The 22936-nt window shown below is 34.5% G+C and overlaps 2 long non-coding RNA genes across 5 annotated transcripts; one reads left to right on the top strand and one right to left on the bottom strand.

Moving 5' to 3' along the window:
* Nucleotides 1-6618: 6618 nt before the first annotated feature.
* On the top strand, nt 6619-8743 carry LOC124218997 (uncharacterized). 3 transcript variants are annotated; one of them, XR_006883292.2, is made up of 5 exons: nt 6619-6897; nt 7595-7707; nt 7886-8098; nt 8208-8382; nt 8466-8743. It is a non-coding gene; the product is annotated as an uncharacterized lncRNA (long non-coding RNA). The 3 variants fall into 3 exon arrangements; XR_011177158.1 differs by lacking the exon at nt 6619-6897 and having other exon boundaries at nt 7550-7707; nt 8466-8742; XR_006883293.2 differs by lacking the exon at nt 6619-6897 and having other exon boundaries at nt 7550-7707; nt 8444-8485.
* Nucleotides 8744-21051: 12308 nt separating this feature from the next.
* LOC124218996 (uncharacterized) lies at nt 21052-22759 on the bottom strand. Of its 2 annotated transcripts, none has more exons than XR_006883291.2 (3): nt 22398-22759; nt 21921-22157; nt 21052-21841 (listed from the first exon to the last, which is right to left on the bottom strand). It is a non-coding gene; the product is annotated as an uncharacterized lncRNA (long non-coding RNA). The 2 variants fall into 2 exon arrangements; XR_006883290.2 differs by having other exon boundaries at nt 22402-22759.
* Nucleotides 22760-22936: the final 177 nt, after the last annotated feature.

Genomic DNA, 22936 nt, shown 5'->3' with positions numbered 1-22936 from the left:
TTCGCTTTTTCAATGCAGAATCCATAACATGATTAGTACTTGTCGATAAAAATATACTTTGGCAGAGAATTCGTGCCCTCCCCTCCATATCTTATAAGGACACATACAAATACATGGGTCCTCTTCTGTTCTCTTACAGCCATGTGTCGGCGCCATCTCACTATACCCAAAAATGTTAAAAGTGAATGGTCGAATCTGACGAAATGGAATAGTGTGATTAAAAATTTTGATCATCTTGAATAATCCGAAAAGTTGAGATAATTCTTTTGAAATTAAGATATTCATTTTTTACGAATCACTCTAAATTTCACCGTATTCAATATTTTACTACCGATAGCAGATATCTAATGTATGGTCATTTGGAATGAATATGAATGGGAAATTCCTCGTCAAACCCGACGGATTATTTGTAATCGGAAAGATTTTTTACAGAATGTATAAAATGGTAGAAGCCTCGCCAAAAAATGGTACCATCAAACAATTCGTTCGTTAATAACAATTACAATGTTCAATGTTTCCGGATAAACCAAAGTTTTCTACGAAAGCTTATCCTCTCTGCTCGCGAATGTGCTGTGAATAATTTTTCTACGTCAAGTAGAACCGGAGATAAGATATTTATTCTTCAAGTTTGCTGCGCGCTCATTTTGCAACAAAATTGAATGACTCGGTGCTTTCGGAAAAAAAAAATCGTAGAAATAGGTTTTGACTTTTTATGCTCACATATCACTTCGAAAAAGCTTTCATTGTTTTGGAAAATACGCGGTCACATTTTGTCAGAATGATATTTCTGACTCAAGAACCTAAATTTCGTCCCAACTGACTTTTTATGGTTTACATGATGAAATAATAACAGTCGTAATATTTATTTTCCTTAAGATTTGAAATTTCTCGCATATTTGCATCGTACTTAGGGTATATGTCAACACGTGTAAATTTCTCCAATTATCGGAAAAGAAAATTACCGTACGATTATAATAATTGAACTCTCCGAGCATTCGAATCTAGGCTCCGATAAAATTGTGGTATTCACAACGAAGCATTCAGCAATTCTTATGTTCTGCACACTCCTAACGAAAAATCAAAATCATTATATATGAAGAGAACAGAGAAAAGAAAATTTGAAACACGTATACAATTTGGTTACTCAATATTTTGAAAAATGTATAACAGAACGATGATCGAAACAAATGTCAACAAAACGACGATCTTTCGAACGCCACGCTTTCGAAGACAAGACGATTTGTTTTCTACATTTTTTTTCTGTACTATGAAAATGCTGGAAGTCCCTCACCACTCTTCAACGGTATACATTTTCGTAGAAATACAATGAGCATCATGGGTACAGTGAGAACACTCTGGGGCGAGTTTTTCCATACTTATGAACGGTAGTGTATATTCATTTGAAAAAAAACCGGCAATTTCTCAAATAATGAATTGAAAAATCTGAAAAAATTCACGCAGAGTACCTTCTAGTAGTACTTTGATGTAACGAATTATGGGGCAGATCTGAGATGGTCGAAAAAAAAGTGGCCGAGTTGACGGAGAATCCTTCCTTTTCGGGTTGAATTCCTAAAATATCGATTTTTGGAAAAAAAGGTGGGAACCGAAGTTGTTCAGAATTTGATTCTCAACAAGTTTGTTGCTATTAATTTATGCCATTAAGTTGAAAATAAACGAGATAATGGAAATATTTCGAATTTGTCGCTATTTTCAGGTTTAATTCCAAAAATCTTGATCCTAGCAGAAAAACTGTAGGAACTAAACTTGTAGGAAATCAAAATTTATACAACTTTTGTTTCCACGGTTTTTCTGTAAAATCAAAACCGGCCGAGTTATTCCAGAAAAGCCATTTTAACCTAAAAAACCATTTTTCGAATATACGCATAAGCATGATTTACATGCATGACGTACAAAATTATTTACAAATTAACCGGGGAATTTCGATATCAATATCTGACGATGACCCAAGAAATTAAAAGGTTGATCGAAACAGAAATCCGAAAAAATTAAATTTCCATTTCTTTGAATGAAAAAAGACGTTTTCCCGAAAAATTTCTTAGGAACTGTCGACTCCAATTTTGACAAGGATTCGCCCTGTCAAGTATTTGCTGTGAATTACGAATCACCCTGCATAGCAAGTGCAGATTTGGCAGGATTCTTGTAAATGATATGTATAATTGCATAACAGAAATTTGCAGTATAAAACACTTACCATTGCAACGAACGATTCGTTCGTCGGCGCGTCAAATTTAACCTTTTTTCGGTTCAGCCGTGCGACGTAACTCATCCATTGTTGCACTCACAAGATTATTGTTGTTTGTAACAAATATATGTATACACACTGGCCGCGTGAAAATTTGCACGTGATTAGAACTTGTGACACGGCAAATTACCAAAACACTTGCGTTTGCTTCGTTCGCCGCGAAAAGTGAATGTGGACGGTACGCGAGGAAACGCAGAAGTGACGGCCGCTCGGATAGTGGGGACAGTGGGGTGTGAGGGATAGTACTCGGAATCCGAAGAAGTTGATTCCTTCGAGAGTTCCAAATTTCTGTGAAATCTTATAGGATTGTGCCGGATTTGATGTACAACAGTAACACATACCCCGACTTTTCGTAGGTCGTATACGATGCAGAAACCAACCCAAAACTCGCTAGCGTATCCGTAGCGTATACCATCTACGAGAAGTCACGGTATGTAGTTTTATAACGATTTCCACCAAATGAGTAACATTCAGGTAGTTCGTCTAATGTAAAAAAAAATTTTGGTAGCATCATTCAGAACTAGGCGTAATTGACAAATGAAACGAAGCAAATAAAGTATGAAATCCTTATTTGTTGAGAATTAAAAACAGAAAAAATTGGCAAGCAAATTCTTCATCAGAATTTTAACAAGGATCGGCCCTGTAAAATATTTGCCACGAATCTTGAACCGTTGTATGCAGTAATTGTATGTATGTACAATGACATAGATTTTTTGCGGGATGTATTTCTAGTATTGTTAAACACATCCGGTTCAGAAACAATTTCGCGTATGTATTAGGGTAATCTTTAAAACAGGCTCGGACGATTATCAACCGGCTCCCCCCCCCCCCCCCCAAATTTGCTATAAATAAATAAATAATGGTCTGTTCAAGAGTATAATTTTTTATCTCAACCCTAAACCCTCACGCCTATACTTGCGTGTTTCCTGCAATTTCGGTATTTATTTTACTGCCGCATCTAATCTTTCGGTCAATAATCTGTAAGTATGACAATTTTGCGGACATTGATGCTACTATTAGATGAGGATATCCGGAGCGTATATGGGGCATTCTATGTCAATTATTCGCCATTTACATCTGCTTTTTCGACGAACAGGAATTAAAGGATAGTTATTTTCGTTTTTGTTAATGATTTTCTATCAAATCGATGAAAAAAGGTAGATTTAAGTGGTGCGTACTCGATGTAGAATGCCCCAAAACCCTTCAATAAAATAAAAAAGAATAATTTTCTTTGCGGAACTACGACTCAAAACGAGAAAAGAAACAGTATGTTATTTTAATATCGGGTTTTGGAAAAGCCATGAGCATTTCAAAAAAAATTGTGCGATATTTTGATAAATTTATGGTGTTTGGATGGGTTGAGACAAACATCTACAATATTTCAGAAAGACTGCTTTTGGCAGGTACAAGAAAGTGTAAAATTTTCAATAGAATAAAAATTGGTCGAGGTCACGGGTTGGTCGGTTTCGCATGGAATGCCCCGTTCACGTATAGTCGGGCTACGTGTGATTACGAATAGTTACCGCGATTGTGAACTGATATTACCATTTCCCAACGATGCCTTATAATATGCACGAATTTCGAAATCTAACGGTTATTCTGAGTGAGTTGTACATTTTTTCGTATCCACCTAAAAGCCTATGCTCTCGTCGGCACTGCAGATTGTTGCTTTAGCAGAAACATAGGACGTGTGCGTATTACCATGTCGTTTTATCATCTGGTACCGCTTCGGTCGACTACAGCGCTTCTGGAGGTTCAACGTTGAACTAAATTACAGACTTCTCGTGCATCAGAACGGGCTCCTGTCACCTGAAAATCGCCCGCACAAATCGTGCCATATTTACAGCAAACTGACTGGTGCTATAGGTTTTCCCGGATTACGTGTGTGTTTTTGTACGTCGGTATCTCCCTGGCAAAAGTGAAAGAAATTCTGATATCGTACAAACGGTGAATATTTAACAAGTCGCTAGCCCGATCGGCCATGTTTGACGCGACGTGATTTTATTGAGTTCATCATTATTTTTATTAGACGTTATCAATGATCTTCGATAGTAGTGACTGAGATACAGACGTACAATTTTATTCAAGCTATCTTTTAAAAATTTTCCCAGTCAGATTCTACCCCCGTTTTATCAGGATTTGTGCGGGCGATTTCCCCGCTTCTGACGTCACGAAATATATATAGGACATGCCAGGTCAGCGGCACCTTAATACCGGAGGAAAGGTATAAAAGAAAAGTTGAGCAGTATAGATGTATTACTTGTCGAAAATTGAGACGTTTGATTCAAAAGCGTAAGAGTCATACAATAAGTAATGAAGCTCGATGGATGAATTTTAAACATCGCCATGATTTGCAACGCAGACAGCTCAAACGAGTTGTTCATTCGGTAAAGTTTTATTTTTATTTAATTCTTAATGAATATCTTGCAACTAAAAAATATTAATTGCAAATAAACACTTGCGACAAGGCTTTTTCAAACACAGAATAAATTTGAAAACGCGTAATGTATTTATGTATGTATTTATGAGTGCGCTTGAAGTTTAAAACTTTATCTAACAGTTCTTGAAAAATGAGAAATATTTTCATATTCTTGTGAAATCTGTAGAATTTGCAAATAGTAATAAATATGAAATAATTTTTTCTAGTCACGTACTTTCTCTTAAAGAGATGTTACTGTCCTTGTAAGTCCGAAATATATTCCAAAAGAAAATCGGAGTATGCAACTCGTTCTATCTATGGCTTTCAAGCTTCGTAAGCATTTTTAAGTTGTCACTTCAATTTTTTGTTGATATGAATATATTTAGAATCTACAAAGGCTGTAACTTCAATTTTGCGGAGTTGAAGTAATCAGAAATTTTTCTGTACTTGGTATTTTCCGGGTTTCTCCGTTGTTGATGATAATATCTGATAAATTTTTTTCATTTTTAACGTTTGACGCAGGTATGATCATTTCTAATTGTTTGTATTTATTTTCTGCAAATTTTTGGATATTTATTTTTCAGAATAAAAATTTAAAGCAAGAATTATTTAATTTAAAAAACCAATGTGCTGAGATTAAAGAAGTTTTGTTGGAGAAAATTGCCGAATTACCAGCTTTACAGCAAGAAACAGTTAAAAATTGTTTGTTGGCTGCTAAAGCTAAGACTGCAAAACAACGCCGGTATTCCGTTGAATGGGTGTATGAATGCCTTTTAATGAGCATTAAAAGTAGTGCTCTGTATGAACACATTTGGATAAAAAATATTTTACCTTTACCATGTAAAGACACTTTAATGTGATAGCGCTTTTGGGTTTCCTAAAGCAATTTTTGACACTCTCAAACTCAAAGGCTCACGTATGACTACTGATAAAAAAAGGGGTACTTCATTATACAATACTTACTGCTGGGTAGTTGATTAACCATTTATCGTACATTTTTCCTAATACAAATTTTTTAGAAATAACATAAACCTTATTAATATTTGATGAGTAAATGTTGTTGCTATGAAAATTAACCCGCTACTAATTTACATTATGTTTTACAGCTTTATGTTATAACTGAAGAATTAACAAAAAAAATAATTAACAGTTTCATTATAATGCGGGGGCATTTTCTAGTCAAATGTTTTAATAAAAGTGCTACGGAGAGGAAAGTTAAATGTAAAAAAGGGCGTAAAAATTCTAAATTACATTAACTCGCATTTATTAATAAGAAAAATAATTTATCTCTCTCTAATTTAAATAATAATTCAAAATTTTTGATCACCAAAACAATATGCTGAATAATACACGTAAAACTTGAATAGTTTGGTTTTTAAATATTTAACATGTTTTGTTTGTAATTTAAACTATTTTAATAAATAATATATTTGACAATAACTTGTTGGTTACTTTTTTTTTCATCAAGTGTATTTATCGTAATATTGAAATAAATAGGCATTTGGTAATTTTGAAAAATATTTTAACCATAAAATTTAAAAAAAAAATTGCATTATTATTTACTTTACTCATTTCAAAACCTTTTTTAGTATTTATTTATTTTTTTTTCATTGAAAAAAATGGTATGGTGCCTGCTAATTTTTGTATTATTATTATTCATTAATACCAGATGTTTTCAGCTTTGCAGATTATCTCTTAACCCTCTCTATATTGTTGAATTTAAAGCACTTGAAAAATTTCTTAAAATTTCCTAAAACTTTATATTTAATTCCACATTTCTCAGAATATTTTTTTCCAGAGAGGTGTCAATAGCAACAAGACTTCCCGCGTAACAATTTAAACGAGTACTTCTTAAAAAGTGGCGCACTGTACCGGCAAAAAAATCTGTCCCCGAAATTACGACCATTCGTTCAACATTACGTTCATGACGACTCAAAACAAGCGAGCAAACAGCAAAGCTGTATGGGACTGTCAAACAGAGCTTGCTGCAGCCTTCATGCGACGTCTGCCGCAATTATGTTCTTCGTACTTCGCAAGCTTCCTGCACGTACGCGCAGGATGCTTATACCCTATACCTATATTACATACAATAATAGCGGGAACCGGGGCTTCCCAGTAAAACGTGTAAATATATAGTCGACGATATTTTATCAGCCGTAAGACATACACGTGCTGGAAGGAAAACAGAAAGATATACATTACCTCATTTCACAGCGTAAGTGTTGTTTCAAATTATCTTTCAAAATTAATGCACATATGGAGACCTGCATGTCGTGTCCAAATGTTGTCATATAATACAATATTACCTATATCAGCTCACTTTTTAAGCTAAATTTTTGGCCATTGCTATTACTTTTACGTACGAAAGTGATATTTCGTCTTATTTAAAGTCACGTAATTCTCAGAGATTTTTATTTGTCTTTACTATAACTATATGCAATATTATTAATAATTTCTGTAGCTTGTCTATATACATGCCTGAATCATGATTAGGCTGAAACGAAACCCCTTTCGTCAACTCACAAAGGCAACGGCATAATCGATTGAATGACTGTAGAATGGCGAGGCATGCCGATGCTAATCCTTATTTACGTTGCAATATCGTCAATAATGATAGTTCTGGGGAAATATCTTTGAATAATGGAAACGTTGTAGCATCTTTTTTACCAAATGACAGTCCTCCTTACGAACCGCAAAGTTCAGTTACGTGGAATAACTTAGCTCACGAGGCGAAAGATAATTCTTCCGAATCTGGGTGTTCAAATTCAGATGCTATCTGTGAAGACGATAGTAACAGTCAGTCTATGGGTGAAGAAGGCAGTACTCGATTAAAAATTGCTTTCGAAAACAGTTAGCTGATTGTTTTATTGAGAATAACATCGACAATGTTCAAGTGAACTCAATACTTACAGTTCTCAGATCACATTGCTGTTTGGCTTCTCGTCCAGAAGATGTAAGAATATTGATTGGGACTTGCAATCGTCGCGTTGAATTGATTGATGTTGAACCCGGAAAATATTGGCATGTAAGTTTTCTTGCTGGAATTTTAAAAGAGCTTTCCAAACACACATATGCCATACCTAATATCTTAGAAATCGATGTTAGTACTGATGGAGCGGCTGGCGCAAAAGACGGTTCAACTCAGTATTGGCCTATCCAGTTCTGAATAATAAATATTCCTGATAGCTCTATACTTATCGCAGGTGTCTATTATGGGAAGGGTAAGCCGAAAGATCCGAACAATTTCTTTAAAATGTTCACAAATGAAGTCCAAGAGGTTTTCGCCAGTGGTGGTATCCACTTCAAGAATCATTTAGTAAAAATAAAGTTCAGATGCTTCATAGATGATGCTCCGGATTGATTCCTTGGAGGTATTCCAAGAGTTTGAAGAAGATCCTGAAAGACAACGATCTCTAGTAAGCATTATAGTTTTATCATATCACCCGATACTGTATTTTTTCTCGGGTGGTAACTAATTTCAGTGACGTTTATTGCAAGTTTAAAAACGAGTGATATGAATTTCAGAAACACTATCTTATTAACGTTGGTGGTGTCACATCTAGAGATGCTCTCAACCAATTTCTGAAGGAAGCCATGACGGATAGCCTGACACAAAAATTCTCTTGGACTGGAAAGTCTGTTTCAGATAAAGAGAATCTCCGATCGTTATTTAATACCTGTATCGGAAAGGTATTTTTTGGTGTGTATGACTAAGATTATCGTTATTGACTAATAATACGTTACGCTATATTCAATGCAAGGTTTCGATGATTGTTTACGCAGATGCCTTACGTGAGTGTCGATACCACAGCCACATGATAGTACAGAATTAGCGAGACTGATACAAGAGGCAATTCGGGGCGCACAAAAAAGATTGCAGGATGCAAAACGACGTGCCAATCGCTCTGTCCATGTGGAGGGTCGCAGACAAAAATATATGGCTGAAATGGCTCATCGTTACGAGGTTGAACACCCAGGACAATGACACTGCGGAATAAGAGACCCACAATTTCCCTATTAAAGATCCTACCTGTATTCAAACATACGTACCTATGTACTTTGTTTGACTGAGAAATATTTTAGTACGTATAGCTGTGATGTTAGTTTTTATGTTTATGCTCAAGCACAGTATTTATAATTGGTACTGCAGCTGTGATATCCACAAGTGACATGTAGCTATATGTTTTCCAATGAAACATTATACCTATATCAACAAATGCGACGGGTTTGTACTAACATAGCTATAAAATAGCTAACATTTAGATACTGTAGACGCTTTTGGTATCTGGTATAAATTTTAGTCTTCTGACATTTATATAAAGTATTAATTTTTATTTTTTGATTTCAACTACTTCATTATTATCTACTGTTCTACTCATTTGATATCAATTTATCAATACTATTATAAATATGTCTTTAGTTACATTTTTATACGTTGTAGCTTAAAATTATCAACTATTGTACTGTAGTTGATAATTTTAAGCTACAACGTATAAAAATCTAACTTAAAGCTTAAAATTATCAACTACAGTACAATAGTTGATAATTTTAAGCTACAACGTATAAAAATGTAACTAGACATATTTATATTAATAACTGTACAACGGTAGAAGAGACCCTCTCTTCTAGTTTTGTTGTAGACGTAGATTTGTAAGTCAGTGTTTTTCTTGTTCATTTTTGCTCGCGAGTAACTGTAACACGTTTATAACTAATTATCTTTAAGTAAAAGTAAAAAATATGCAAACTTATATTATACCTATATATGTATATGGGTGTAATATATCATATATTTTACTATAGCCGCATATTAATGATATAAAATATAAATATTATTATAATTATATAGTATAACGATTATAGTGAACGAATGACCTGCCATGTTCTGTGATTTTGAATATTATATTTGAAATAAATCTTACAATATGTAGTTTTCTTTTTTTTTTATTTGCCAATGAGAACCTGTGCATTCTGCTCTTCGTGAATACCGGCAGTCTCTTCGAGAATCATGCATGATCTGCAGCAAGCTTCTGTCGAAAGCACAGATGCGCACGTCATCCTACAACTGCGGAAACAGGCAGATAGTGGTCTGCCGCCAGAGCAATGCACGCGCCACGTGACCACCATAACGTGAACTTGCGACAGAATGCTACCTGGGTACGGCCGTTGTGATGTGAAAAAATGATCGATTATGGAAATAATCGATTAAAATCGATTTTTTTTAAGTAAAAATCGATTTTTATACTCGATTTTAATATTCCAAATAATCGATTAATAATCGATTTTTTTTATAATAAAAAATCAATCATAGTCGATTTTTTATCTGCCACCCCCCGACATCAGGCCTGGTCTTTTATAACCCGGAGCGCGAACTATGAAAGAATACTATCTCCATGGAGATAATATTATATTACCGCCATCTGTGCGTCTACGATGACAGCCTTTCTGTGCTTTTGAAACATTACTTCATTAATTTAGCTAATCAAACATTCACTAGATGGAGTTAGGCAACGATTGTACTATTTATTTTACCAACATTCGGCTGATATGTCATTCACTATTCGTTATTGAAACTCCATTTTTCAAACGACAATTTTGACAGTTTTTCGTGACAAAAAAAAATTAGTGTTTCTAAAAATCTTGTTTTTAACAATGTCAACAACCAAAAGAGCGACAAGTAGTTAGCGTCAATATTTTCATGTTGACAATAAATCTGGCAATGCTAAATGTAAATATTGCCCTAAAATTTTAAAAACGTGTATTAATACAACCAATTTAAAGCAACACATAGAAATGAAACACTCTGGTATCATAAGTAGTATTGAAAATAAAGAGGTAAGTACCTACTATTTTCTGCTTTGAACCAACCAAATGATAAATCAGGGCACTATTTAAAATGCCCGGGCAATATGAATAATGACATGCAAGTCAAAGTTTCATTTTGAGATTTGTAGTTTAGGGTTGAGTATTTACAAATCGGAAGATATACTTACCTATTCAGATAATAAATCAATTTACGATCTAAACAGTGATTAATCGAGTCAAAATTTATTTTTATTTTAATTGGCTATTTATGATATGTAATATTTTTTTAGTTTAGTGGCCATTTGCTAAAGGATATTTTTAACCAATTTTAATTTTGTTGTAGGATCATGCAGCCAAGTCGGGAAACAATTGGTAGGAAGAATCAATTGCAGCTTTGTCTGCTAAGCCATCGACATCTACATATTCTGAAGACTCTATGATTATGATGCCGACCACTTCCGCATCTCAAATTGAAGATCCTGTAGGGCCTTCATCTCCTAAACGACAAAAAATGGGCATAGAAGCATCATTCTCAAAAATATTAGAATTTGGATCAGGGGGTTCAAAAAACAAACAGATTGCAGACGCTATAGCACAATTGATATACCGCGATAATTTTCCTTTCAGCGTGGTCGAAGGAGAAGGGTTTGGAAAATTGATTAAATTACTTGCACCAATATATAAAATCCCATGTCGCAAAACGATAACCGGCATGATTGATGGAAAATACGAAGAGAAAAAAGCTATTATAATCAACAAGTTACAATCCGTTACCAATATATGTTTAACGATTGACAAATGGAAAGATTTGCAAATGAAAAGCCATCTGGGAGTAACTATTCATTTTATCAAAAATTTTAAGATTTTTTCTTTCAATATAGCTTGTGAGCCACTTTCAGAGAGTCATACCACCGAATACCTATCAACCACCATAAAAAATATTTGCGAAAAATGGGAAATACCTGAAGTAAAAATTGTGGCAGTCACTACCGACAATGGTGCAAATATTGTAAAAGCCATTGAATTTGCATTTAGAAGAGCAAAGCATATTCGCTGCATAGCACACACGTTAAACCTTGTTGTGCAAAATTCAGTCATGGTGATAGAAATAAAATTATTCATTGATAAAGTTCGCAAAATTGTACAATGGTTCCATCAGAGCGGAGTTGGTGCAGACCAATTGATGAATTCTCAAAAGGCTGCAAATGTACCGGAAGGAAAAATTAAACACCTGATAGGCGATGTTTCAACACGGTGGAATTCTCAATTGCACATGCTTGAAAGGTTTTTAGCTATGAGTAGGACAGTGGGTGGCATTCTGTTGAATCACCCTAATGCTCCGCCTATGATTCAAGCTAGTGAAATTGCTGTACTGAAAGAGGTCGTAAAAATACTCAAACCGTTTGAAAAAGTAACCGAGGAGATGTGTAGTGAAAAATATGTCAGCGCAAGCAAAGCTATTCCCATGATAAAGTGCTTGAAACAGTATTTGGAAAAAACAGATCCATCACATGATTTGGCCATCCAATTAAAAAGTTCATTATTAAATGAATTTAACAAAAGATTTGAGCATATACAAAAAGTTCATTTATTTACTACTGCAACATTTTTAGATCCTCGTTTCAAAAAATTACACCTTGATGATGGAGCATCATTGACAAGAACTATAAACTACATTAGACGATCCATTGAAGAAAACCGCGAACCTGAGCATTGTGCACTGTCAATAACTTCGGCCGCTGATCAAGTCGATAATGATGACATTTGGGAAACCCACAACAAGCTGTTCGTGGAAACTATGAGAACCAGTCAAAGTTACAGCCAGACATCCGAATTAAGCTTGTACATAGCTGCGCCTCTAATAGAGTTAAAAGAAGATGCTTTAGAATCCTGGAGAAGATATGAAGGAGCTTATCCCCAACTGACACAGTTGGCGTGTAAGCACCTTTTGGTACCGGCTTCTTCGGCTCCAGCAAAGAGATTGTTCTCGAAAGCTGGCGCCATATTAACAAAGACCAAGAGCCGAATTTTATCCAAACGGTTACCTAAGCTGTTATTCCTCAACTCATTGCCTACGGATTTCTAGTTCTTTTTTATTTGAATAGTTTAATTTTTTTAATTTATGTTGAAAGAAAGAAAAACCTTTCAATTTTAATGTTGATTATTCTAAAACTTTAATTTATGTTTATTATTTCTGTGGATATAAAAGAGGGAGTGTGGTTCTATGGAATTAATATTAAAGTAGTTTATTAACGTATAATGACTATTTACATAAAGGACTGTGCGACATGTCCTATTAACAAGGAGTCCAGGAGAAGAGAGCTGGATTGAATCTTGGCGCGTACGGTCCCGCGCCAGCTCGTCTCGCTACGCAAAACTATCGCTGGCCAATAGATGGCTCGTCAAGCTTCATACTGGCCATTAATCAAGAATATAAATTTGTCTGTATATTACAACACGCCTCCTTAAATTTATAATCTTGATTCTAACATAATTAGCATTACTTTGGAACTTTTAAATCACTCTGAGTTCTTCTCGATTCTTTATAAATTTTATCTTATTTAGACTCTTAGTAAGCATATCCGCTATATTTAAATTTGACTCTATTTTCACAATGTCAATTACTCCATTTTCATAATTTTCATTTATATAATGATATTGCACCTCGATGTGCTTTGAGTTTTTTGTAAAATTTCCAAACTTTGCTATCGCGATTGCGCCTGAATTATCTTCATATATTTTTATCGGTTTATCAAACTTTACATTAAACATTTCGCTTAACAAATTTCTAACGAACAATATTTCTGTTGTTGCTTCTGACATAGCAGTATATTCTGCAAAAGTTGAACATTTTGTTACTGGACTCTGTTTATGAGTTTTCCAGAAAATCAAGTTTCCATATAATCTTATTACAAAACCCGTTGTAGATTTTCTATCTACATTATCTCCTGCGTAATCAGAATCTACCATGCAATCTAATATTTCACAATTTATATTATTGTAATATGTTAGTTTTAAACCTTTGGTCTTATACAAATACTTTAGAATTCTCATTGCATATTTGAAATGTGTTTGGTCGAAACAACTTTGATATCGACTCAAATAGTTTACACTGAAAGCTATATCTGGCCTTGTGCCTGTGCTGATATACAACAACTCGCCGATTAAATTTCTATATTTTATATTTTCATTGATTTCATTTGCTTGTTCTAATTTAAGATTTGTCTCCATTGGAGTATCGTATAACTTAGAATTTTCTAAATTGTATTTTACAGCCAATGATTCAATATATGTTTCTTGACTTAAAGTCATTTTACCCTTATCTTTGTTATAATCAATATTTATTCCGATATAATTTTTAATCTTTCCTAAATCTTTCATAACAAATTTTTCCATTAGACTAGCTTTAACTTTGTTTATTTCTTTTTTATCTTTGTAACAGATCAAAAGATCATCTACAAATACTAATATATATATTGGATCTTTGCTTGTATTTTTCACATATAAACAGTAATCATAATTACTTCTTACAAAATTTAATTTTTCGACAAACTTATTGAAACAGTCATACCAAGCTCTCGGACTTTCTTTTAGACCATAGAGTGCCTTTTGCAATTTACAAACTTTATTGTCCCCTGTTTCGTAACCTTTTGGTTCGTTTATATACACTTCTGATTTTACATCGCCATTTAAGAAGGCTGTTTCAACATCCATTTGTTCAATAAATAGATTATTTTTGCAACTGTATGACAATAAAATTTTCAATGTTTGCATTCGACCCACTGGTGAATAAACATTTTCAGTGTATTCCCTTTGTTGGAATCCTCTTGCAACTAATCTTGCTTTATAAATATTATTATCTTTTCTTTTATAGACCCATTTGACATCAATTACTTTTTTATCTTTTGGTCTTTCAACAATTTTCCATGTATTATTTTTCTTTAAACTATCTATTTCAGAATCCATTGCTATTTTTCATTTTTTACTATCACTGGAGTTTAACGCCTCCTCGAAAGTATTTGGTACATTTGCATCAACATAATGAACATAAATAAAATGTGATACAGGATTTCCGTACCTGTTTATAGGACTTTTATTTCTGTGTGATGTTCTTTTTACTGTTGCATTTTCATCACTTTCACTTTCAATATCATTTTGAGTTGAATTAATTCTAGTTCTATTACTTCTACTTTCCTCGAGAGGATGAGTAGAATGTAAGGGATTGTTTTCATTTGAATCAATTTCATTGCTTCCAAACGCTTCCTGATCTGAGGTTTTAGATTCGCTATTTTCCGAATCGTTATCGCTTTCTTCATCAAGTTTTTCCAAACATATTATTTTAGTATTTTCTTCAACAATTTGTACATGTCTAGCATTGATTACTCTATTATTTACTAGAACTCTATATCCATTTTCAATATATCCTACTAGTACGCCTAATTGTGCTTTGTCGTCCCATTTACTTTTTCTTAAAGCTTCCGGAATTCTAACAAAAACTCGACTTCCATAAATTTTCAAATTTTTTACATTTGGTTTTTTTTTAAAAATATTTCATAGGGAGTTTTATTCTCCTCCGTATTTGCAATTGTACGATTTTTTAAATATGCTACTGTTTTCATAATTTCTGGCCAATACCTTCTATGTATTTCGGCTTCTCGCATTAGACATCTACCTATGTCCATTGCAGATCTATTATATCTTTCCGCTACTCCATTTAATTCATGGACGTAGGGTGGACATGGTAACAATTCAATTCCTTTGGATTTAACAAAATCATAAATTTCGCGATTTACGTATTCTTTGCCATTATCACAGCGTAATTTCTTTATTTTTTTATTGAATTTATTTTCTACCAAATTTACGAATTCTTTTAGACAACTCGCTGTTTCTGATTTATTTTTGATACAAAAGATTCTTGTGCATTTACTATAATCATCTACAAATGTTAAAAAATATTTTTCTCCACCGTAGCCAATCGTGCTATGTGGACCATTTAGATCTGTATGAATTAGTTCTAGGATTTCACTAGTTTTTGTTCTGTTATTTTCAAATGGTACATTAGGCATTTTGCTCTCTATACAATTTGCACATTTCATATCAGTGCTTTCGATTTTATTCGGTAATCCATCAACTAATTTTTCCTTCACTAATTTGTTTAAATATTGAAAATTTACATGACCTAATGCTCTATGCCATTTCTCTTTATCAGTAATTTTTATGGAATTTACATACGTTGTATTATTGTTTCCTTTTGAAATAAAACTTTTCAAAGTGTATAAATTATCTACTTTGTTTGCAACAGCTACTAACTGTCTTGATTCATTATAAATTTTGGCACTTTCATTTTTAGCTAGTATTGTATAATTTGTTGTTATCTTAGAAAAACTTAATAAATTTTGTCTTATGCCTTCAACGTAATATACATTCTTTAAATCAATTTTTACCTGATTATAATAATTTTTTAGAAAAATTTTGATATTTCCAATTTTTGTAGCTTTCAAATTTTTTCCATCAGGCATTTTAACATCAATTGGAATTTTCAAATCCACATAATCATAAAAGAATTTATCATTTTTTATAATATGGTCTGTACAACCACTATCTAGTAACCAACTTATTTCGGTATAATTTTCGTTCAAACTTGTTACATGATTTACCTGTCTCATTTTATAATATCTAAGTTTTTCTCTGTTGACGTTGTAGTCCGCTGCTTTTTCTTTGCATACCTCTGTTGACCAAGTCTCCGATGAGTAGTTGCCCTGTTGATTGCTGGAATAGTCTTCTCTGGATTGACCTTGTCCTCTGCCTCGACCTTGGTGATATCCACCTCTGTAATAGCCTCGCTGATGACTTCGCTGTCCTTGATTGACTTGAATACCCCTTTCTCTGTTGTTGTGTTGTCCCTTTTTACAGTCTTTCTTGTGATGACCTGGTATACCACAGTTGTAGCACTTATCTTGTGTTTTTGCACCAAATGTGCTGACATTACTTTTATTGTTTGTGTCGTTCGAATTCAAATTCTTTTCCTTTATTTTGGACTTCAAGTAATCAACGGTTCTTTGCTCTTCTGGTATTACATCAAGAAAGTCGCCAATATAACTGTAGCTTGGTGGCAAAGCTTTGATCAAATATCTCATTTTTTCTGTTTCGTCTATCTTTCCTCCAGCTGCTTTAAATTCATTTGTTAATTTTTCAAACTCTACAAAAAATTCTTCTATTGACTGGTAGTTTGTCAATCTAATATCATCGATTTTTCCTCTGCACATTATTTGCAGTGCTGTTGATTGTGTCGTATACATTTTATCAAATCTTGTCATCATTTCTAATGCTGTTTTGCATTCACCAACGTATTCTAATTGTTTATCGGAGATTGAGCTGACTATTATCGTTCTTGCTTTTAAATCCATTTCTATCCAATCTTCTTCTTTATTTTTAAACTTATTGGTGATATTACTAACTGCTGGATCTTTACACCTTTTGTATTCCAGTAATAACATTATTCTTATTTTCCAACTTGAATAATTTGCCCCGTCAAAAATGGGTATCATAATATCTTCCATCTTAACTTGCTTAGCCATTTCCGATTCACTTATACTTATATTTTCGTATATTAAATTTTCAGAATTACAACTTTCTTAGCTTCTTCCAAATACACCTGACGAATTTGATTTCTTGATTCACTATCTGAGCTCGTCTCGCTACGCAAAACTATCGCTGGCCAATACATGGCTCGTCAAGCTTCATACTGGCCATTAATCAAGAATATAAATTTGTCTGTATATTACAACAATTTCTATTGTTTATTTTTAATTAATAAAAACATGATAAATAAAATATTTATGGTGTTTGTTTTGAAATTAATTAAAAAATTAGGAAAAAATTGATAATTATAAAAATTGATTTCTTATGTAGAATGTCACATCCCTGTATGCCGTACGGCGTATTCCACTCAGAAGGTTTGCCCCGATGCCGGGCGACGCATGCACGGAATGAGTGCCCCCTGTAGCGGGATTCCGTAACTCTCTAGCGACGATTATCGCTATCGTTAACGCCTCCTATCAACAATTGTCGCTAGTAGTGATTCTGTACGACGCTGTTAACGATATTTGTCGCTAGTTCGAATCGTTAGGTTACGTTAATTGTCGGTCGGGTAGCGATGGATATGGAAGTCTCGCTAAGGCGTAACGATAATCAGTGACACAGTGGACGATAGTATTGGTGCAACACATGTCAATATGTTGGTTGCGCGTGAATTTTTCTCTAGCCTTCAAGATAGTATTTAGATTTAAAACGGATTGAAAACTTCATCATGCAAGTGAATATGAAGATCCACTTTAACAAGCAATTATTTTTTTCAGCACAATAATATAATCGTTTTAACCTTCTATATAAAACGGTGTTAATTATCCAAGTAATTGTATGAAATTCAAATACATACTTTTAAGGTTACGTTAACTCAATGCTCAATATCTTTACAAATATACAAGTACATTTATAACATATCTTGAGGGTTGATCAAATAATAGTATTCAATCAACTATTTCGATGCTGAGAAATAGATTTATGAAGAGGGTTCAGTCAAAGTAACCTAAAAAAATATTTCAGAATTTTATACAATTACTTGGACGGAGTGATTCTAATCATTAATAGGTGACAAACAGAGGACATATATAAGGCCTTTTCTCCAAATCAGTTTAGTTGAGCATTGCAACATTTATATAGTTGATAGTACTCAAAGTAGCTAAAACCATTGGAACTGTTTGGGCTCAGAATACTTGCACTATTCCATTTTTTTCCATTTTTGATTAATCGGAGAAAAGTTTTTTTATACAACGCGAGGAAAGATCGCGGCAAAGAGACAGATTTTGTTTGCGTTCGCAAATAATCTGGCCGAACTTACTAGATTTTTAGTGATAATATCTGCGACGTTGTCAAATTTGCTGAAAATCTATTGACATTTATCGATGCACCTGTGACTAGTTTTGCATCGATGAATATCGTTACATCTAAGTTACAGAATCACCCTACGTCGCTAGCATCGTCGATGCAAGCGACAACTGTTGCTGGCTAGCGACAGCGATAATTGTCGGTAGAGAGTTACAGAATCCCGCTACTGTTCGAGCCAGTACGCACTCAGTGCAACCGGTGGAAAACGCTATTACACTTTCTACACTCTTTACACTTTCCCTAGGAAAGGGCACCTTCCTTTTGCTAGATTCAGGAAAAGTATAAAAAGTGTAGAAAAGTGTAACTAAAACGAACAAAGCTCGTGTTGAGTACGTAACTCACAGCGGCCATTACAGTTTGACGGTTACGTATTGTGCAACATATAGGTTATTCGTGGTGTGAATCGAAAATAGATTATTTCAAATGTTAATCGCAGATAAATATAAAGTTTATAGCGGAAATTCGCTTTCGTGTATTGTGCAGTCATAACTATGAAGTTATGAATGTGATTGTACTTCCTATACATTCTTAAATGGGGCTCAGTTTTTTTTGTATACTTTGGAAATAGACTAAAGTGAGCTCAAACTCGGGTTAGACTTGCAAAAATCTAGTATTATTCATTTATTAATATATAACAGTAATGACATCGTGCACATTGCGTAACACCTAATTTCCGTAATTCATTTTTTGGACCTCGCATTGATATTAGAATTATCAAATGTTTGAAAAATTAAATGTATTCTCCTGAACACGAATCCCGTAACATTATCGCTACAACTCCGAAGATACTCAAAAGACCCGCTCATCTTTTCCCCGCGCAGATTCAACGTTACAACAATTAATCACCACAGATCTAGGGTATTTTGACGCCATTGATACCGGATTTACTCGAGTTCAGTCCAGCGCGAGAGAGAAACTTTTTTAGAGAGAGAAGCTGCACTCCTAGGCACACCACGTATACTCACACCACGCTCGTAACGTCGCCGCCATCTTACATTTTGTCCCATTTCACAACACAACAAGACGTATTAGAATAGAAAAAAAAAAAAAAAAAAACAAATTGTGTAGAGTCTGCGAGCAATTATCACTTTTACGCAATTCGACAAAGAACAATATCATTAAAGTTGCTCTGCTCAATCATACAGTTATTCCACCCATGCCCTCAATTACAGAATAATGAGACAAAAATTTAAGTATTCTTTCACCTGGATCACAATTTGCCTTCTCTTGTGTACTCGCCTTGTAGTGATAACCGGCAATGATAAAAACGTTCTCAACGGATCGCAGCTCTCGAATCGCAAGCGAATATCAATATTAATGAGATCCACTGCTGAACCTTGTGATCAACTACGGCTGCGTTTGCTGGGCAGCGTCTTGCCGTCGCCGCCGATGCATTTTCACGAAGCGTCGGATGACGCGCGCCGCCCGACGCCGCGTTATCCGACGCCCCGTGGAAATCCACACTATGGCAGTTTCCAGGCTCAGAGTCCGCGTTCCAGTGTTCCCAACCGTCACATAATTATAGTAGATGTCACATAAATATGAACTTCGTACTATGTAACATAGAACTTTCATTATGTGACGGAAATCTACTATAATTTGGAAATTTGTGTAAAAAGAAGTTTTTTTTTGTAATACAAAAACTGGCGGGACAAAATTCTTTAATACTTTTCGAAAAAAAAAGATTTTTAATACTTTTCAAAAGAAACGTATTCAAATCTTTTCGCGCTAGGCAAAAAATTGTCAGCGCCATTCACCATAATGTGGTTTTTAATTTTAACCACATTATTGCGGAGGGCGCTGACATGCACGGTTCGGGCTCAGTAGCGCGATTCTGTAACTCGTTATAAGAATAACGATTCGGAACGCTATCGTAACGATAACGAATTTCGCCGCGTGTAACGACAATCTCATAACGACGGTGCGATTCCGTAACTACGAATAGCGACACTTCGACGTTACAGAATGGGATAACGAATCGTCGTTATGGATACCGACAGGAAGTGACGTATTGTGACAAATCCTTAGTAAGTAACTAGAATTTTATCGAAACTCGCCTTAAAATAGTTGAAATTCGTGCCGCGGTGGCGCGCATGAAGGTTTAAATCGAGGCGCGCACAATCACTCAGTCACAGTCAGTGCAAATCCATCGTATAGTGAACATTGTAAATATAAATATCATCATTGTTATTATATCTTAACACCGTTTAATACTTTTAATAAATTTTAATAAGAGTAAAAAAATTTATTTGCACTCATACTCTTAAAAGGAGCCCTTTGACCACGTGTTGTGAATCCCCATGCAGCGTTTACTGCTTCTACGTTTTCCTCACTATTCTTTTTGCATGGACCACCATTGGGTTCTTCGCGTAGAACCAATATTCTGAAGAGTAAAATTATATAACTACTCCCATTTTTTACTAAAAATCATAACTGTAGCTGTAATATTTTCAATACTTCAAGAAGTCTTTGAGTTTGTTAATTTCATGGAGGCAAAGCTATTTAAAAACAATACCACTTGAAAAAAAATTGAGGTCTAGTTTAGAATAAAGATTTTTCGCGTTTTCATTTTTTGTTCAGGTTAAAAAAGGTGAATATTTTTTATAAAATAAAGTTATACTTTAAAAACACAATTGAATATTTCTTTATGTACAATCAATTGTAAACATTATAGTTGAAGGAATGTAAATTCGAAAAATTGGTGATTTTGAAAAATTAACGACGGAGCCAGGAATCGAACCTGGCGTCTAGAGATGCTTGACCGGAGCCTTACTCCTATGAGCCTATGAGATTTTGATGAAATAATATCTGTGCATTGAAGATATTAAAGAAATGAAATGACATGGAATTTTGAAAAAGGTACGCCAAGGCGGTACGTCGGAGCGTAACACCGCCCTGACTCTGTTGTCGTTAATTTCTCTCATCACCTTTAAACATTATACTTGTTGGCAATTTAACCATAAACATCATTCCATATTCTGTATTCTATTCTTCCGCATCACGGAAGTTGGTAAATCTTTCTCTCATAATTTGTTGTTGAATTCGTTGAGCCAAAGCGCGTGGTCCTCGTCTGTGGTATTCTTCATCTTGATCCATCAGATCAACATCATTCTCTACAGGATGAGCTATCGGTGCTAGTTGTTCGTCATCTTCATTGTTTAATCGTAGTTGCACTCTCATGTTGTGCAGTACTGCACACGCATTATCAATTTTCGCTGCGAACGCTGGTTCGTACATCAAGACTCGCTGGTATGACAAGCATCTCCATACAGATTTAAAAACTCCAAAAAACCGCTCGACGACGCTTCTAGCCTTACATAGTTGTTGTGTATATTGATGTTGTCGCGTATCTTCAGGAAAATTGGCCAGAGGTGTTAACAGCCAAGGCTCCAACGGATATCCAGCATCACCTGATGGAAAATATGTTGATTTAGAAAAAAGTAGACTAAATATAATATGCATATTATGTATATAAAACTCAAACTGAACCTATGCTGCTTTGCTGAACAGTGAAAAATATTTTCGCTTTGACTGCGCTTAAGGTGTTAACCAAGATTCATCACAGCTTCTTGAGGCAGGTGAAAAAGGCTGAGAAACTCTTCTCGTGGTAACTGAAAAGGATTCTGAGCATCTCTCAGTCGCCTTCTTTCCACACGACGTTCGAGTCGACGTAATCTTTCCTCAAGAACGAATACATCCCAAGCAAGGTATTCGATAACCATGATCCTTTGAGATTGAAGATAATCAAAGAAACAGCGTAAATAATAGACTTAATAGTAGAAATGAATTATTAATGAAATTAATGAATAATTATATTTGTGGAAGCAACTTTGTGGGTTCTTCGGAGCAACACTACAATTTATAGGTTATGTTATTCTTTTTTAGAAAATAATGAAATCTATTCTACAGTTTTTTCTGAAGTCAATCTGCATTGATAATTCCTAATTACTGCAAAATTCAACTTACTTACTTGTTATTTCAAACGTCGTAATTATTTTTCACTTTCGGAGCACTTTTCGAAGCACTTTCTCGGAGTCGAGAAAAATATGGGAAACGCACACCACTCCTCTAGCTCGTGTGCAAAGTGTCGTTATAATCGTCGTTATAGCGTACCGAGGGGGTCTCTGAGCCTCGCTATCCGCTCGCACCGTAACGACATCATAACGACACTTTTCGTTACTAATAACGACAAAACTCGCTAAGAATAGTGTACAGAATCGCATTTGTCGTTATAATAGCGACGCGGTCGGTAGCATAACGAAACTTGTCGTTATGAGTCCATAACGACAGCATAACGAGTTACAGAATCGCGCTACAGGCGCGTTGGTGTTGATTTGAGCGCCCCGTTTCCCGCTTCCCGCCAGTTCCTGCCGTCATTCCTAGTGTGTACAAAAATAATTCAAAGAAGTACCTTCTGGTCATTCGTACAATTAAATGTAAGTACGCACGCGTATTGTAATGGATAGGGATAATATACTTATAAAAATAATATTCCGTGATTTTAT

This window comes from Neodiprion pinetum, chromosome 5 (genome assembly GCF_021155775.2).
Source record: "Neodiprion pinetum isolate iyNeoPine1 chromosome 5, iyNeoPine1.2, whole genome shotgun sequence".
Taxonomy (NCBI): Eukaryota; Metazoa; Arthropoda; class Insecta; order Hymenoptera; family Diprionidae; genus Neodiprion; species Neodiprion pinetum.
The sequence above is the reverse complement of the archived record's forward strand: the minus strand, read 5'-3'. Positions and strand labels throughout refer to the sequence as shown.